Source organism: Fragaria vesca, linkage group LG3 (assembly GCF_000184155.1).
Source record: "Fragaria vesca subsp. vesca linkage group LG3, FraVesHawaii_1.0, whole genome shotgun sequence".
Classification (NCBI taxonomy): Eukaryota; Viridiplantae; Streptophyta; class Magnoliopsida; order Rosales; family Rosaceae; genus Fragaria; species Fragaria vesca.
In genome coordinates this window covers 11,928,599-11,941,994 of record NC_020493.1, presented here as the reverse complement: position 1 = coordinate 11,941,994, position 13,396 = coordinate 11,928,599, and positions in this window count along the sequence as shown.

Below are 13,396 nucleotides of genomic sequence, written 5' to 3'. Positions count from 1 at the left end.
TGAGTCCATTGTGGAATTCAGCTACAATTTTTTGTCTCCAATCATCTGTGTTTGGAACAAAGATTTTTCCCTTGTAAAGTAGCTGAGCATTAGGCATTGAATATCTTGAGTCAACAACTTCACCATCTTCCAGTTTCTTTAGGATGGGCGCAGCCTCAGCATCCTTTTTACAAGCCTCCTGCATTTCCAAAATGTACTTATGCAAGGGTGATGAGAAACCTGACGCCATGTTCAGTGAGCTATACTCGGAGATAACTTGAGAAGTTGGTGTACTCAACTCTTCCCTTCTGGAGAGTGCATCCGGGCCACTATTGTTCTTTCCAGACTTATAATGGATTGAATAGTCATAACCTGCCAATTTCAGCAACCACTTTTGTTGGGAGGGGGTGGTTATTTTCTGATCTAGGAAGTACTGGATAGTCTTGTGATCAGTATAGATGGAGAAATGGTTCCCAAGCAAATAAGGGCGTCAATGCTGCACAGCAAACACTACTGCCAACATTTCTTTATCATAAACTGATAATGCCATATGTTTTGGCGCCAAGGCTTTGCTTAAGAAGGCGATGGGGTGAACCTCTTGAGATAGCACAGCTCCAATTCCTATGCCGGATGCATCACATTCAACCACAAATTGCTTAGGAAAATCTGGCAAGGCTAACACTGGTGTTGTCATGAGAGCTCTCTTCAACTCTTCAAATGCACTCTCAGCTGTTGGAGTCCACAGGAACCCTCCAATTTTCAACATGTCAGTTAGAGGTTTAGCAATCATGCCAAAGTTCCTAGCATATTTTCTGTAGTAACCGGCAAGCCCTAAAAAGCCTCCCAACCCTTTCACTGTTCTAGGTCTTTCCCAATTCTTGATGCAGTCTATTTTCACTAGATCAACAACAACCCCTTGAGCACTGATCACATGTCCCAACTACTCAACCTGACTGACTCCAAAACTGCACTTACTTTTTTTGACTTTCAATTCATGCTGCTGCAGTCTGCAAAAGACTTTCTCCAATTGTACTAAATGAGTGTCAACATCAGGGCTATAGATTAAGATATCATCAAAGAACACCAGAACACCCTTCCTCAAGTATTCCCTTAAAGTATCATTCATAACTTATTGAAATGTGGATGGAGCATTCGTTAGTCCAAATGGCATCATTAGGAACTCATAGTGACCATTATGAGTTCTAAAAGCAGTTTTACTCACATCAGCGGCACTCATCCTGATCTGGTGATAACCTGATCTCAAATCAAGTTTAGTAAAGATGACTAAGCCCTGCACCTCATCTAACAACTCATCCACAACAAGAATAGGGTACTTATCCTTGACAGTCACTGAATTAAGGGCCTTATAGTCAACACATAATCTCCAACTCCCATCCTTCTTCTTGACTAACAGAACAAGAGAAGAAAATGGACTCTTACTCGACCTGATTACTCCATTTTCCAACATCTCTTGAACTATCTTCTCAATTTCAACTTTTTGAAAATGTGGGTACCTATAAGGCCTAACACTCACCGGTGGTGTATTAGGCAACAACTCAATGGAATGATCTTGTGATCGAGCTGGAGGTAAGGTGGTAGGAGCATCAAACAAACTTGCATACTTATCTATAAGGAGTTGTATCCTTTCACATGGTGCCCCAGCTGCATTGTCTTCAGATACAGGCTGGAGTTGAATCAACATAGCCTCCTTTTCCTTCCTTAACAACCTTGTCATTCCTTACAACTGATGACTGTTGCAGGTACTGCTAACTCACCCTGCAATGAATATTCCACCTGTTGAACAAAAAACTTCATTTTCATAGTTCCAAAATTCCATAGGATATCTCCCAAGGACTTCAACCAACTTGCACCAAGCACTACTTCACATCCTGTAACCGGCAATATGTAAAAGTCTGCAGAGAATGAGAATCCCTGTAAGTTAAGAGTGGCATTCACCTCACCTCTGGTCTTCATTTTAGCACCACTAGCCAAGCCAACATTTAGGGGAGGAAAGTGATGTATGGGAAGTTTAGTCCCCTTGAGCAAATGTGGGTGGATGAAATTGTGTGTTGCACCAGAATCAACAAAAACATGTACCAGTTTGTTACCAAACTTTCCCTTCAGTTGCATAGTTTGAGAATTCGAGTTATCACTTCCCATCACTTGCAATCGAATCAATGGTTCATCCAGGTCAGTGACTAGAGGTACCTCCCCCATTATAGTCTCTCTACTGGTGTCAATTAATTCTTCCTCATCTGGAATAATCTCTAAACTCATGAGTTGACCCTTACAATTATGACCTGGGACATATGCTGCATCACAGAAATAACATTGTTTCCAAGCTCGCCTAGCCTCAAATTCAGCATCAGTGAGCCTCAGCTTGACATTAGAGCTCATTAGAGGAGTTGCCTGCAAGGTTCTAGTCTGATAAGTTGAAGCATTGGTTGGCTTGGTCACTGGCAACTTGTTGTTGGTGAAACTGTTGTGAACTGCATTATGCTTTGAGAATTGTCTCAAGTTAGCATTTCGAGTCTCATAAACCCTTGCCAATTCACAAGCCTCATATAAGGACCTAGGCTTGAAAGCTTGAACATCAGCCCTTATTTCCTCTTTCAGTCCCCCAATGAAAAAAATACACTAACACCTCCTGTGAAATGTATGGTGTCCTCCTAGAAAGTTTAGTAAACTGCTCCATAAATTGTTGCACACTCCTTGTCTGATTCATTCTTGCAAGAGCTGCATGAAATTCAGCTCGATTATAACTGCTAAACTCTCCCATTAGCAAGTCAGCCAACCCTTGCCATGTAGGAGGAAATTCATGTTTGAACATATACCAACGATCAAAAGCCTTATCAGTCAAATGCATAAAAGCTATTGACAATTTTCTGTCCTCTGGAATCTGATAGAATTCAAGAATTGCTCACATTTGTTAAGCCACTCTACTGGATCTCCACCCCCAAAATTTCCAAAATCAAGTCGCATCTGCTTCATGGTAGGTAAATTTGGATCAACATGAGATTGGTAGGAGTTGAAATTGTGGTGTTGGTGTTGACTATTGGAAGAATGTGGTGGTATCTGAAAACTGAGTTGGGAAGAAGTGTTTATGTAGGGTTTAGGTGACAAGGGATGTGTGGTGGTTGTGGTAGCAAATGTAGAATTCTCACCGACTCTATGAGCTGCATTAACAAAGGTCTGTTGATGGATGTAATTTGGGGTAGAAGAATGGGATGGCATATATGCTGGAACTAAAATTGATAGCAGATGCAGTGTATGGTCCATAATAACTCATAGAAAACATGTCATGTGAATTTGGAACATAGTTTGCAGAATATTGAGGTAATGGTTGGTTTTGTGGCGTTCCCATAGATGGAGGTGCCCCAAGTACTGAACCACTCACAAACAACTGTGGTTGAGACACTTCTATCTGCTGAAATCCAGAATTTCCAGTACCACCATCACTCTTAGATCCAAAAACCATAGACATATCTACTGAAGAATCAACACCAATAGTCATCATAGCACTTGTACCAAGGCCTAGAATAGGGTTCCGACTAACAGATAGTGGAGCTAAAGGCATAAACACGTCATTAACATTTAGATCTAAATCAAAAGGACCAGAAGAAGTATTATTACCCTCAAATCTAGCCAAAACTGATGACGAAGAGCTCTCCGTGGCCACAGTCATACCCTGAGTAAGAACTGTTACAGATCCAAAGCGAACTGAACCATCTGGTTGAGGAATAGCAGCAGCTCCAGGTTTTGTTATGACAAACTGGTTCCCTTCCAACCTAATGGACGAGAGCTGCTTCTGCAACTGTTCAGCAATCATGCTTTGAATGCTTACTAGATTAGCATCAAGAGATTTTTGAACAGACGTTTGCAGCTCCTCAAGACGAGCTGCGGTAGCCTCCTTATGAGATTGAATCTCAAATTCCAAGTGAGATAATTCACCCGAAACTAGAGGCTCAATAGCCGACTTCCCAGCCGTCTTTGTCGATTTCCCAGCCATGATCGACGAGGCTCTTGATACCAATTGTTAGGGTTTTACCCCTATAATCAGTAAAGAGAAAGAAGAGAGAAAGGAGAAGAGAGAAAAGAAGCAATAGATGTTTGATATTCAATAATCTCCACAGAGAGGGTTTACGAACTGTTTAATTTACTGACACGACCCACCCCGAATTTCATCATGAAACCCGGAGTAAGTCGTGCGGGGACCACCTCCAAGGAAAATTTACTGAGAAGATTTCTAAAATCTCCCTTGAAAATGGACAACCCTAACTCGAAAATTCCAAATTACACTCTTAATACAACACGTCCAAACATCACATAATTATCCTTCAGAAATTCTAAACATAATATACAATAATCCCAAAGTATTCAGAGCTACTAGACACTAGCGGAAGCAAGAAAACACGAGTAGGTTAAACATGTAACCTACTGATGAAAACTGGCGAAAATGCGGGTGACTATGCCTCGCCTCTTACTAGATCCAACCCGAACTCTGCAGACTGGGCAATTTAAAACGAAGGGCCCAGGGGAAAACATTTAATAACGTTAGAGTGAATGGACAAAAATAAAATTGTCACATCCCGACCCTTATATTTTTACCTTATTTACTAGCTTGATTATAATAAGAATTTTACCGTCTCCGTCATTGAATTAATAGTTTAATTGGTCTCTAGTGGAGTTTCGGGGACGATTATGTGCGGAGGCCTTTTGGTGGCTCAGCGGCTTCGGAGGGGATGGGTACTCCGAGGTTAAGCATATTGATGCTAGAGCAATTCCAGGATGGGTGACCTACTGGGAAGCTGCTCCTGAGCTGCCGGAAACAAAACCTTGAGGGCCGGTGGGCCCAAAGCGGACAATATCGTGTTACGGCGGAATGGGTCCTGGGATGTGACAAAAATAATAAATAAAATATTTATGTTTCCCCAAATTAATTTCTAAGGAGAAAATCGAATGCATGCCGCAAGCGATAAAACTTTTATCTCATAAAATATCGAGCCTCTCAGACTCTAAAATATATATATGTATTTATACTAGTCCATACTCCCTATATAAATTCATGGGTCTATATAGGGCTACTACGCTCGCGTCCAACGCTCACGTCACGCCTTAATGCGGTGCTACACTACGCCATTAAGGTGGACAGACGGGTGTATAAATATGTGTCCATACCCCTATATGAATTAAACACTCAAATATGGCTACTACGCTCACGTCCAACGCTCATATCACACCATAATGCGGCTATATGCTACGCCATTAAGGTGGACAGACACATATGGCTAGCTAGCATTTTATATACATACTCTCTCATAAATACATATTTATATCCACCGAAAATTCCATTTTCGGTAACTCTCCAAGAGAAATAAAATTCGTCAAATTAAAATGACGTCAAAATATTCCGCAACAAATATTGTTTAACCATGAACTCTAGCATGCATTTTATTTAAAACAAAAGTCCACTCACAAATTAGGCCTAAGCCTGATGTCGATCTGGGGTCTCGTCTGCTCAAGCCTCCTCACGTCCTGTTCCAAATATAATATTAATTTCCCAACTAACAATCCAATATTTAATCAAAATAGGCAAAATTACCCGAGAGCCATAAATACGGTCATCATTGCCTAACTTCGATATTCTTAAATCGAAACGATCCGAACTTAAATATCATACTCGACAGTCGTAAATACAACCTCCCCAAAATACGACTTAAATCTTACGGCCGGATTCTACATTAATTAACCGCCAAAAATACCAAACTTCGGAAATTCACAAACCTATCCAAATCTCATCCAAAAATTCCATAAATCACATTAATATAATCCCCTTAATATTCCACATTTAAAACCCTAAAAATCTCCCAAACCGCGGCGGCTCCGTCGGCAACGGCGGCCGGAGGCCGATTCCGGCGACCTCCAAAATCTATGAAATTTTGACAGCATCTTCCTCTCATCATGCTCTACAACTTTTCTAACTAGCACAAACCCAAAATCCAAGCCTAGCTATGGCAATCAAACAGAAACATCAAAAACGCTATAGAATTTCAACTTCACATTTCTCCTTACCTAGCTCAAGAGAGGGTGAGCTGTTTGGAGGGGTTGCTGCACGAAAGGAGGGCTACAAAACGAGCCAAGGATCACCGGTTTTGGTGGCCGGAGGAGGAAGTTCCGGCAAAGGATAGTCCGGCGTCTCCGGAGGGAAAACACCCGCTCGGCGGCGTTACCGGCGGGGGCACTAGGCCGGGAAGGGAGAGGAGGTGGCGGGGCTCCGAACTAGGCTGGAGCGGCGGCCGGTGGTGGCCGGACGGCGGCAGGAGGACGGCCGGAAAACCGGACAGCGGGAGGGGCTCGGGAGAGAGAGGGAACCGGGAGGAGAAAAGAGAAGAAAAAGAGAAAAGAAAAATGGGCCTCTAACACCCGGTCCAACAACCTTATACACCAAAACCCACTCTAAAATTTACACCCCAAAATAATACCCTAATAAAAATTACCTTTTACCAGCTAAAATTTACCATTTTTTACTGTCGTCATATTTTCTCCCACGAATAATTTCCCGAAATTAATCGTCCCTTAAAACACCTCTAGGGACCAGTTAAACTATTACCTCAATGACGGAGATGGTAAAATTCTTATTATAATCAAGCTAGTAAATAAGGTAAAAATTTAAGGGTCGGGATGTGACATTTACATTTATGGTATAGTGGAGCCAGTAGCTAGAGATAGTTTGGTGTAGCAATTTAGGGAATGGATATGAGGGTTCACTTCTAATTAGAGATCTGGTCAGTTTTTCAAAGATGAATTGTAGTCTCTTCCTCGACTGATAATAGCCAGCTAGATGGAATCCAATGTTGTTTTGATGAAGGATATTCACTGCATTCGTCATCTTCTTGATACTCTTATCAGAACTTGAAATTTTAATCTAAGCGACTCATTTAAAATCCAAAATTACAGATAAAAAAGCAGACTTTCCCCCATTCTTGATTCTCTTACTCTGACAGTGTTTCTTACATTAATAATTGATGGTTAGTGTTTAGGCTCAAGGTGCTACTTGTCTTGTTTTGCCTGTTTAAGTCTAGTGCCCTTAGTTAAACGGCAAAAGGATATATATGATACCATCCTGCCCTTATATCATTAGCATATGTAAAATTTAAATTCCATGATATTTATGTTATGCTTATGTTTTGGCTACATTGATAGTTACATATCCGATATGCTTTTATAACTGGTACAGTAGTTTATATCAAAATACCTAACTTGGTTTGCCTTAAAAAACAACCTTACTAAATTTTTTTGGTTCCAAATGTTCAGGTTTTTCGAAAGACGTTAACAATCAGAGAAGGTCATCGTGTAAAATATTGAATTTTTCTACACAGAAGGATGGAATCGGTTAGTCCGTCTTTACGGAAGTTTCTGGAGGATATATGCACACTGTAAAATTAGATTGATGTTTTTGGCCACCATCTTTGCTAGAAGGTTTTCTGAGGAGACGAAGATCAAGGGTGCTCAAGTTCTCAGAAGAATTTTTGAAGTTCTTTTTACACACTACCGCTTGTCAAGAATGTTGTTATTTCGCATTTTAAATTTAATTGACCGCTAGCTCACTATTTGCATTAGAAGGGTGCGAAAGTACAAACAAAAATCTCATTCTAAATGCGGAGAAGATAGCAGCAGGTGGTCTAATGAACTCCCAGAAGATATCATGCAAAATGTTCTACAACGGTTATGCCTATCAGATTACTTTCGGTGCAGTGCAGTATGCGTTTCGTGGAAAGCTACTGTTGATAGAGCAATTGCCAGCAAATTTTGTCGTCCTACTGCCGAACTTCCATGGCTCATGCTATGCTCTCATCCCTTCTCCACTAAAGATAATTGCTTTCTGTGTCTAACTGATGACCAGAAATTTATTTGCAAGTCAGCTCCTACATATAATATGAATAGGGGGGATTGTGTTGGGTCAATTGATGGGTGGTTGATCATGGCTGATAGTGTTTTATGGCGTCCTGAGGGTTTTATGAAACCCTGGTCATTCTACTTGTTTAACCATCAGAGCAGTACTTTTAGTATCAACTTCTTCTTCTTAAATCCATTCACAAGTGCTCGAGTGATGCTCCCATCATCAAAATCTACCCTTCCATGTCACTGCAGCAATGGACCTGGCTTCTTCCTCAGTGTAACTGCCTCTTCAGTACCAACAAGCCCGAACTGTTTTGTGGTTAGCCTTTGCACACTCGGTCATTTAGCTTTCTGTAGGCCTGCCCAGAAATCATGGACCAGAGGGCTTTATTTTCGTGATATACAAATAATTGATGGGAAAATATATGCTGCAACTACGGAGGCATCCAAGTTTTTATTGGTGTTTGACATCCAATATGGAATGGCCCTCCTAGCTATAGGGCGGAAAGGTTGGTCTTGCTTGAACCCAGTCCAGTTCCTAACATGTCTCTTGATATTAGAAGAACAGATGGAGTTGAATACCAATCAAACTTCGAATTCATTTCTCTAGCAAAAGATTCTCCGTCAGAGGAGTTGTATATGATATTCAGCAGGACTAACTTTGCTCACGAGGTGGATCCGTTTCCTTGGCATGTGATTTTCGGTGGTGATTATGTCACTCCACTACAGATTCAAGCAATCCAAGTGTTCAAGATGGAGTGGAAGGTTAATGGTCCTCAGTGGGTACAGGTTTTTGACCTGGGTGACCAGATATTATTTGTGACTTTGGGTACTAACCAAATGATCTCTACCAGCAATTTCCGTAACTATAATGGTCTCTATGATAAGCATTTCAAAAAAACTGCATCTATTTTGCTTACGATCCTCCTTGTTTAGCATTTCCATCGAAGGGGCAGAGCATTGGAGTGTTTTCTTTGACAAATAGGAGCATCAAACGTGTCGCCTTCACCAAGGAACATTCATTTACCCAATTATATTCTCGACCTGTCTGGTTCACACCAGATCCTTGGTAGCTCAGTTAACTCAGTTTTCATAGTATGGGACGTCCTTGAGGGGTGTTGTCGTGCTGATGTTTATTTTAACTGAATATATAACGGTAAGATTGGTTGCCTTGTATCATATGATTTTAGTTGTATATATTCAATCATGCTTTGCTCACACTTCCATCCATACCCATCATTCTTTAATGCTAAAACTTGATTTGTCAGTCCTTTTTTTTTTTTTTTTGAAATTAAAAACTTGATTTGTTTGTCCTGGACCCTGTTTATTTTGGCTGGAGCATTCTTTTAATTATTTATATTACTTTATATATTGTGCTTCAACCTAATTTTTTTTTTCTTTCTCACTTGATGATGGACTGAATTGTAGTCTGAAAAAAGAGGACGAAATTCTTTTGGGAGTCTGTGAAGATGGTAAGTTAGAGCTGAGATCGATGGATTGTTCACTAAACCTGAAATCTGCACCGGTTTGCCAATTGTAATGACCTTGTATAAATGGTGCATCATCTTCCGGAACAGCAAATTCTAGGAATGGAGAGAGCACACTTACCCAATGCAACAAATCCTCATCCAAAAAGAGTCATGAAGTATGTGGAAGAAGATTGGGAGAGAGACCTGGAAGACTCTGAAGAAGAAGTTGTTAGACATGAAATGGACAGATGCCTTTTGGGCCCGATCGAGAACCCTTCTGTTCCTAAAAAATTTGATATATTGGAATGGTGGAAGATGAATGGTGACAAGTATCCAAGCCTTGCTGCACTGCCAAAGATGTTTGGCAAGTGCTAGGTCAGTGGATCAACCTGAAAAGCCTTCTACCATCTAAAGCATCTAAGGATCTTAAGGCTTAAAAGCATTCAAGGGTGTGGAAGGCAGCAAAAAGCAATATTAGGTACTGTGTTAATGTTTCAGCTTTCATTGTTTTATTTAAAAAGCAAAATAGCTACTGTGTTAGTTTGATAACTTTGGTTCAAGATGTTTCTTGTTTGCTATCTGATGATTGCGTACTGTTAATAAGTTCCACAGTAACTTTGGTTCAATATTTTTGTTGTGATATCTAATGATTATTCTTTCCATTCAAATTTCTTTTCGCTGCAAACTGGTTTCTTTTGCTCAATATAGTTGCTTTATGTGCAAACTTGTTTCCTATGAAGTTTCTGGTTCCTTAACTTTCTTTTGCTTTGCCGGTTTCTTTTGCTTTGCTCAGTTGCTGCATGCATGCTGGTTTCCAAAGCTGAAAATGTCATTTTTGATTTTGCAGCTTATGAACAATGGCTGACCTAGGATTTTAGGTTGGGGTGGGCTAAAACTTTTTCTTTAATTTTTTCTTTTATGTTTTACATATTACATTTTAGATTAAAAACATATCAAATAATCACGTAGTTAACTGAATATTAATAATTCAATATTATACATTTTATAGAAATTCGATAACAAAAGTTAAAGACAAAAGAACATACCTACTCAAATTGAACCATACACTTTTAAATAGAAGCAAAATCTAATAACTAAGCACACAAACACTGCTTTAACAATACAGTAAACAAGTGTATAATCTTAAAACATAACTAGACGGAAAAACACAATCTAATAACTATGAATCAAACGTTGGTACTATTACAACTACACACACACACATCATTAGCATTAGTCATCTACAATAAAGTAAGCAAGCAATTGAGATTAGAATTAGAATATCAATAGATATACAATGCAATGAGATGATGAGATGTTGAGATTATCAAGGCATTAATCAATTGAGATTTGAGATAATGGGATATTGGGACTAAATTTGATCAAGACATTAAGCAACTAAAATTTGAAAACTAGGTCATATGACATGTATAAGACTCTAAGAGGATGATCGATATAGCTAAGAATCATACATAAAGATTAAAGAAAGAAAGCTTGGCACTTGGCACTTGGCCTTAGCTGCTTCGGTAGAAGAGAATGTAGACGTATACAATGACAAAGAAAAAGAAATAAAGAGAAGAAAGTTGATCTAAAATATACTAAATAAACAACTGTTTTTAATAAAATAAACAATATATATGTAATTTGAAAAATAAATAAATAAATAAAAAATAAAAAATAAGAAGTCATGTGGATTAAGATCAATTACATATAGGCTAAGTATATAAATTTGGGGTGAGTTGATTTTCATAATTTAATTTTTTTTAACTATAATTATGCAACAAAACAATGTTTTCTTAAAATCTGGGGTGTGTTATAGTCCACCGTAGCCCGTGTGTAGGTACGCATTTACTTATGAAGTTCTGGAGAGTGGAGAGTTTGGTGCAGAATGGCTGATTGCAGCTTATACATTGGAGCCTACTGCATGCTTTTAGTTCATTGCAGCTTATGGTTTCTGATTTTCTGTAATTGCAAATTTGTGTTCTGAAATAATGTAATGCCGTAATGGACAATGATGAAGTCGGTATTTGGTACCATTTGCTTTTGCTGGTAGGTGTTTGGGACTATTTGTTTTTGCTGCAATAGTGGAATTTGCAGACTGCTGTAATTGTGGATGTTTACATCTTGCTGCGTTTGGTTGCAAGTTATCAGCTTGCTTTTTAGTTTTACTGCATTTAGTTCATTTGTTATCAACTTGATGCTAACCCATTATGACAATTTCAAGCCTTAGCAGCAAAAAACATAAAATTTACTGAAGAAAGAAAGACTAACACATAGCAATAGCAAATTCCAATATCAAATTAATGAAGCTGAAGACTCAACCTTTTACAGAAAAATGTTGGGAATTGAGCAATCCATGTTTGTTATCTTCTCCACACACGCTCAGTAAAAATATATTACTGTGAACTTGACGATTTTCCGGTTCATAAGAGGTTAACCCATGAACTAAGAAGCTAAAAGAATATCCCCGAAAACTAAGAACAAACTCCCCTCCCCAAAAGCGCATGCAAAGGAAAACAAAAACAAAAAAAATTCTCCCCCAATTTCATCTGAAAAGGAAGTCCAAAAGGAAGTCCAAAGTTGACGGCAAATACCCGGTTATTGTCGTGACCCAGACCCACAACAATATAGAGATGAGGAATCATAAAGAAAGAAGCAGTACCCAAGAAACACCGAGACTTGCTGAAATGGTGGGATGATGACATGATGTCGTACCCGCAGTTGATATCCACTCACGAATCATTTGGACGTTTCTAACCTATGTCGCATGCAGACTTCTGAGGGATAGGGGCGGCCTTTGGGCTGTGCGCGTGCTGCCGCACAAGGCCTCCGATTTTTAGGGGCCTCCGAAAATTTTTATCATGTAGATATGTAATATATATTAAAAAGGTTAGGCATGTAAACAAGTTCTCTTATAGTAGAGTTGGTTGGAACCTTTCTTCTTAATCAAACGGCCTCAGTTCGAGGCCCACAGCCTCTCTTTTTTCCTTCGTTTTTAACCCTTTTCTANCTTTTTTTNTTTTTTTTTTTTTTTTTCTGCGTTTTCACCCCTTTGTTTTGTTTTCCTCCTTTATTCTCTGCATTTTCCTTGCGATTTTATAACTCTTTTCCTACTTGTTTTCCCTTTTTTTTTTCTTTTTTTTCCTTCGTTTTTCCCCCCTTTTTTTTCTTCTGCGTTTCTCACCCTTTTTTTTTTTTCCTCTTTGTTTTCTATGTTTTCCTTACGATTTTATAACTCTTTTTCCTACTCGTTGAGTGTATTTTGCTTACCCCAAACAAGAAAACCAAATCCTAATCTCTAATTTTGATTTATGAGGTTCCTTCTCTTTCATGTACAACTGTTTCTTTGTTCTAGAACTTTATGAATTTAGGAATACAGTATGTTATTTCTTACACTTTAATGAGAGATTATGAGTTTTAGTGTTGGTTTATACGTTTGGAAACAAAATTATGGAAATAAGACCACATTCAAAAAAAAAAGGGCCACATTCAAAATTTCGCACAGGGCCTCATATTACACAGGACCGGCCCTGTTGAGGGCGGAGTGTCGGAGTGTTCGACACGCTCCGACACGACATGACACGTCCCAACGCGGTGTCCGGCACGTCACGTGGCGTGTCGGAAGATGTTGACTTTTTTAACACGGCCCGATACTTTGACCGACACATCATGTCATCATAAAAACAAATTAAAAATAATAATAATAATAATAATAGGGTGCTTCTATTGCCACCCCACAAATCACTTTGCTCACCCCACAGGTTGTTGATTTATTGAATGACTAATATGCCCTAATATAAAATTACAGCAAGGGACAATAAATTGTTACAAATTACAAATTATTTTTTTTTAGATAAACACACGTACTTCATAAATCTTAACCAAGAATTTATTATATTCGATATTTCTATGAAGTCTAAAGAAGACACTAACATTCAACTGAATATGAGGTGAATTGTTTGTAATTTTTTTTCTTTGTTGGTGTTTCTTTTACTCATTATTTCTCATATCGATTTGGTATGTAAATTTTCATGTCTAGTCGCTCATTT